The following is a 5,825-nucleotide window of genomic DNA, read 5'->3' on the forward strand; positions in this document are numbered from 1 at the left end:
ATTTATTTGATCTTTGCATGTCCTCGTTAATTGTACTCATACTTGTCATCTAGTTTATCACAGACCAAGTGTATGCTCTGAGTTGAAACACTGCTTTAACCAGTGAGGCAATGCAGTAGTAGATGAGAGTAAAATTACTGTTTTTTAAGCATCTGTTGTATACTCTCTACTAGATCTTTACAAGTATTATTTTTTTGTCTTTACAACAGCTATTCAGAGTATATGTTATTATCTTCATTTTGCAGATAAAAGTACTGAGATAGAAATCAATCAAAAATGTAAAAAAGGAATTCATATTTGAGTTAGTTCAAATGCCCATGTCTATTAATTGAATGTCAGAATACCCAATGGATTAAGAAACTTAGACTTTGAGACAGTTATTCAGGAGGTTTCACACTCTGAGGATTAGCCTGCTTGCTTCAGTGGATGTGCAAAGTAGGAAAAATGTCATGCATATCTCTGTAAGATCACATCAGTGCTACAGATTTAAAAAAAAAAATCATAAAAGAGAATAGATTAAGTATGTATTGTATTGAATTAGCTATTTAGAGCTTAAAAGATATTTGCAAATTCCATGGAGGTAAAGAAAAATAGAAAAAAGTACATCTACTTTTATGGCTGAGATCTTCACTATGTGTGTGATAGATTTCACATGAAATATTTTCTTCAGCATCCTGACCATTTTCTTCTAATTTATCATGCTTAGTGAATTAACAGTTATCACATCATAGTTAATTAACAAAGCATAAGGAAAGGCTTAATAAGTAAGTGTTCATTGTTTTCATTTACTTCTTATGCTGAGCCGTGTGTTTCCCCATCTCATGTTTGTGACAAGATTAACATGGATGGGGCTGATAATGGTAAGTTAACATTGCACATGACTGATGTACAAGAATAAATCTCTGCTTCCCTGGACAGCCTAGTTGTAGCACTCAAAAGAAAATATAGAGATGACCTGCATTTGGGACCTTCTAAAAAGAAATCTAAATAGTAATTCCATAGCATTCTTGTGAGGTAAATGAAAAGGGAAATTGAGGTGTTTTCAAAGACCCAACAAGTCATTTCTCTCAAATGGAATTTTCATCTGACTATGCTAAATAAAATATTATTTCCTGTTTACAACAAGCTGTACTGATTGAATGGTCTAACAGAATGAAATAACCTCTTCTCCTGTAGCAGAAATAAAGCTGAGTTCTGAGAGCTGAGTGAATTTACTTTTTGAGGTCCGAAGAGACGAATCAAGCCTGATAATATTCTCCGGAAGATGTTTATCTATTTAAGGCATATGATTTCCATGTATTTCTTTTAAAATGATCAGATATCAATATCATTAACATTTATTAAGTTTTTCTTAAAATATGTGTGTGCTCAATTGTGTCCAACTCTTTGCAACCCCAGGAGCCTGCCAGACTCCTCTGTCCGTGGTATTTTCCAGGCAAGAATACTGGAGTGGGTTGCCATTTCCTTCTCTTCCAGGAAATCTTCCTCACCCAGAGACTGAACTGGCTGTCTCCTGTTTCTTCTGCCTTGGCAGGTGGATTCTTTACCACTGCACCACCTGGGAATATGAGGGAATATTAATTCAAATTAAAAACACTAAAACCCTACAGATTTTCAGATTAAACTTCTACTTTTGTAAACTGTATTGAGGACTTGAAAAATGCTGACACTTTCAAGTAAAGAGCAATTTAATGAATATTTTAAAACATTACTGATAACAATTTCTCTAGAAATTTTAATGATAGTAAAAGATAAAATTTTATTCAGAACTGAAGTTTCATAATAACCAAGGAAACTGTGCTAAGTCACTTCAGTTGTGTCTGACTCTTTGCGACCCTATGACTGTAGCCCACCAGGCTCCTCTGCCCATGGGATTCTCCAAGCAAGAATACTGGAATGGGTTGCCATTTCCTTCTCCAGGGGATCTTCCTGATCCAGGGAGTTGAATCCAAGTTTCCTATGTCTCCTTCATTGGCAGGCAGGTTCTTTACCACTAGCACCACCATTTTATTCAGAATCAAAGTTCATAATAACCAGGAAAATTAGTGTTACATAAATAAAAAGAAATGATATGGCATGTTAGATCAGGAAGAGGTTAAAATTTTCTTAATGTAAGAAAATAAGAACTAGGGCTTCACTGGTGGCTCAGTGGTAAAGAATCTGCCTGCCAGAGGAGCATACACAGGTTTGATCCCCATTCCAGGAAGATCCCACATGCCTCGGAATAACAAAACCTGTGCCCAACAACTCCTGAGCCTGTGTTCTAGGGCCCTGGAGCCGCAACTGCTGAGCCCATATACTGCAACTGTGGACATCTGTGCAACCTAAAACCTGTGCTCCGCAACAGGAGAGGCCACTGCAGTGAGAAGCCCAGACACCACAGCTAAAGACAGCAGCCTCACTCGCTGCAGGTATGGACAGAGAAAGGTCCGTGAGGCAATGAAGACCCAGCACAGCCAAAAACAAATACATAAATAAAATTATAAAGAAAAAGAAAGTAAGAATTGTTCGGGGATAGCAGTATTCCAATGATTTGTATTGCACCACATTTTGAAAATGTGAGTAGTTCATTTACTGTTTTAAATAGTATTGAAACTGATATTTTTCACTGTTGCCAAAGCAGTAGCTGTTAGTTACGTGTCCAAAGTTTGGTACCATAGAGTGATACAACTATGCATCTGAAAGAGATTTTAATAATTTAATAAACCTGGTCCAAATTCTTATTTCTAAGTTAAAGAAACTGATTTCCAAAGCCTTGCACTTGCCTGTTCTCACACAAAGGACCATAAGAAATCTAGAATTACAACTCAGGTATCAGGTTTCCCAGCTGTAGATTGTCCACCATTCTACAGTTTTGATAATCTGCCATTATTAATGTCATTGATTTTTATACTCTCAGATGTGCCCTTGCTCTTCCACAGCCTTCTCCATAACCTCAGATCAGAGCTGTTTGTGCACCTACATTCTCATGGAAAATGTGGGGAAATACTGTAGTTTTTAAAATGCTGAATCATGGGCTAAGATACAGTAGAGAAAAAGAATTTTACAAAATAGGAGAAATTGATATTTCTCAAAATCGTTCCCAAGAATAAACTAGTGCAAAGAAACTCACTGTCCTGAATTTAATTTTGACTCTGCTTTCAATAATGCTGTATTAAAAAATATTTAAACCCACATGCCTCCATTCTATGCAAAGCAAAGATACTATCAATTATCCTGCATCCTGGATACACTGGCTACCAGAAATAAAGAATGTTATGTAACATTTAACGAGACTTCTCTGAATTCTTTTTATGTTAAAATTTCATGTTATTTGGTTATTTTGAAACATATGTATTACATGTCGTTGTATAATGTTGACGAGTGAACTAAACTCTTCCTAAATGATGTTTTAAGAATTATGTTAGGAGATGTGTTTAATGTCTGATGTTTAGTAGCATAATTTCATATGATGCATTAAAAGTGAATCATTCAACATGTATTTTATTGGGTGATATTTACTGAGTCCAAGTTTCATTTCATAATGATAGGAAATATTGTATTAGTTTTATTTGTGGGCTAAAGGGCTAAAAATAAGACCTGGAACTGACTGTGGCTCAGATCACCAGCTCCTTACTGCAAAATTCAGGCTTAAATTGAAGAAAATAGGGAAAAGCACTAGGCCATTGAGGTATGACCTAAATCAAATCCTTTATGATTATACAGTGGAGGTGATGAATAGATTCAAAGGATTAGATCTGGTAGACAGAGTGCCTGAAGAACTATCGATGGACATTTATAGCATGTGCAGGAGCCAGTGATAAAACCATCCCAAAGAAAAATGCAAGAAGTCAAAGTGGTTCTCTGAGAAGGGTTTACAAATAATTGAGGAAAGAAGAGAAGCAAAAGGCAATGGCAAAAGAAAAAGATATGCATAACTGAATTCAGAGTTCCAGAAAATAGCAAGGGGAGATAAGAAGAACTTCTTAAATAAACAATGCAAAGAAATAGAGGAAAACAAAAGATCGGAAAGACTAGAGATCTATTCAAGAAAACTGGAAATAGAAAAGGAACATTTCATGCAAGGATAGGGGTCATAAAGGATAGAAATGGTAAATACCTAACAGAAGGATAACAAATTAAGAGGTGGCAAGAATGCAGTGAGAACTATACAAGAAAGGTCCTAATGACCTGTATAACCAGTGGTCACTCAACTAGAACCAGACATCCTGGAGTGTGAAGTCAAGTGGGCTTTAGAAAGCATTACTAGGAACAAAGCTAGTGGGGGTGATGAAATTCCAGCTGAGCTATTTCAAATCCTAAAAGATGATTCTCTTAAAGTGCTGCACAAAATATGTCAACAAATTTGGAAAATTCAGCAGTGGCCATAGGATTGGAAATAGTTTTCATTCCAATCCTAAAGAAAGGCAGTGCCAAAGAATGCTCAAACTACCATACAATTGTGCTAATTTTACATGCTAGGAAGGTTATGCTCAAAATCTTTCAACCTAGGCTTCATCAGTATATGAACTGAGACTATCCAGATGTACAAGCAGTGTTTTTGAAGAGGCAGAGGAACCAGCAGTAAAATTGCCAACATTCATTGGATCATAGAGAAAGCAAGGGAGTTCCAGAAAACTATCTGATTCATTGACTACTCTAAAGCCTTTGACTGTATAGATCACAACATATTGTGGAAAATTCTTAAAGAGATTGAAGTACCAGACCACCTTATCTATCCTGAGAAACCCGTGTGCAGGTCTGGAAGCAACAGAACTGGACATGGAACAACTGACTGGTTCCAAGTTGGGAAAGGAAGGTGTCAAGGCTATACATTGTCACCCTGCTTATTTAACTTATATTCAGAGTACATCATGCAGAATGCTGGACTGGATGGACCACAAGATGGAAATGAGAATTGCTGGGAGAAATATCAATAACCTCAGATCTACAGATAATGCCACTCTAATACCAGAAAGTGAAGAGGAACTAAAATGACTCTTGATGAAGATTCAGAGAGGAGAGTGAAAAAGCTGGCTTAAAACTCAATTTTCAAAAATTCATGGGAAGGACCAATGCTGAAGCTGAAGCTCCAATACTTTGGCCACCTGGTTTGAAGTGCTGACTCACTGGAAAAGACCCTGGGAAAGACTGAAGGCAAAAGCAGAAGGGGACATCAGAGGATGAGACGACTAGAGAGCATCACTGACTCAATGACCATGAATTTTATCAAACTCGGGGAGATAGTGAAGCACAGATGAGCCTGGTGTGCTGCAGCCCATGGGGTCACAAGGCGTCGTACATGACTTAGCAACTGAACAATGATAAGATGAAATAATCGTGTGTGCATGAAGCAACTAAACTGCTTCAGTCATGGTCAACTCTTTGCAACCCTATGGACCGTAGCCCACCTCCTCTGTCCACAGGAGTCTCCAGGCAGGAAGCCCTTCTCCAGGTGATCTTTCCAACCCAGGGATCGAACCCATATCTCCTTGGCTCCTGCATTGCAGGGGGATTCTTTACCACTAAGCCACTGGGGAAGCCCCTGAAATAATCATATTTTTTTATAAAACTTTATTTAAAAGGACTGAAATTTTGGACATAAAGCTTTTTATTACTTAAAACACTACAGAGGTTACAAAGGTAATATAAGTACATAATTATTAGTTCAGTTCAGTTAAGTTGCTCACTCATGTCTGACTCTTTGTGACCCCATGAATTGCAACACATCAGGCCTTCCTGTCCATCACCAACTCCTGGAGTTTACTCAAACTCAAGTCCATCGAGTCGGTGATGCCATCCAGCCGTCTCATCCTCTGTCATCCCCTTCTCCTCCTGCCCCCAAT

The 5,825-nt window shown here is 37.6% G+C and overlaps 1 long non-coding RNA gene across 1 annotated transcript in view; it reads right to left on the reverse strand.

Moving 5' to 3' along the window:
- Nucleotides 1-1,519: 1,519 nt before the first annotated feature.
- The window catches only part of LOC104989141, a 17,926-nt gene continuing 13,620 nt past the window's right edge, over nt 1,520-5,825 (reverse strand). The window contains exon 3 of the long non-coding RNA XR_825330.1: nt 1,520-1,558. This is a non-coding gene — a long non-coding RNA (uncharacterized LOC104989141). The remainder of the gene's footprint in view (nt 1,559-5,825) is intronic.

This window comes from Bison bison, unplaced genomic scaffold, assembly GCF_000754665.1.
Source record: "Bison bison bison isolate TAMUID 2011002044 unplaced genomic scaffold, Bison_UMD1.0 scf7180017864146, whole genome shotgun sequence".
NCBI lineage: Eukaryota > Metazoa > Chordata > Mammalia > Artiodactyla > Bovidae > Bison > Bison bison.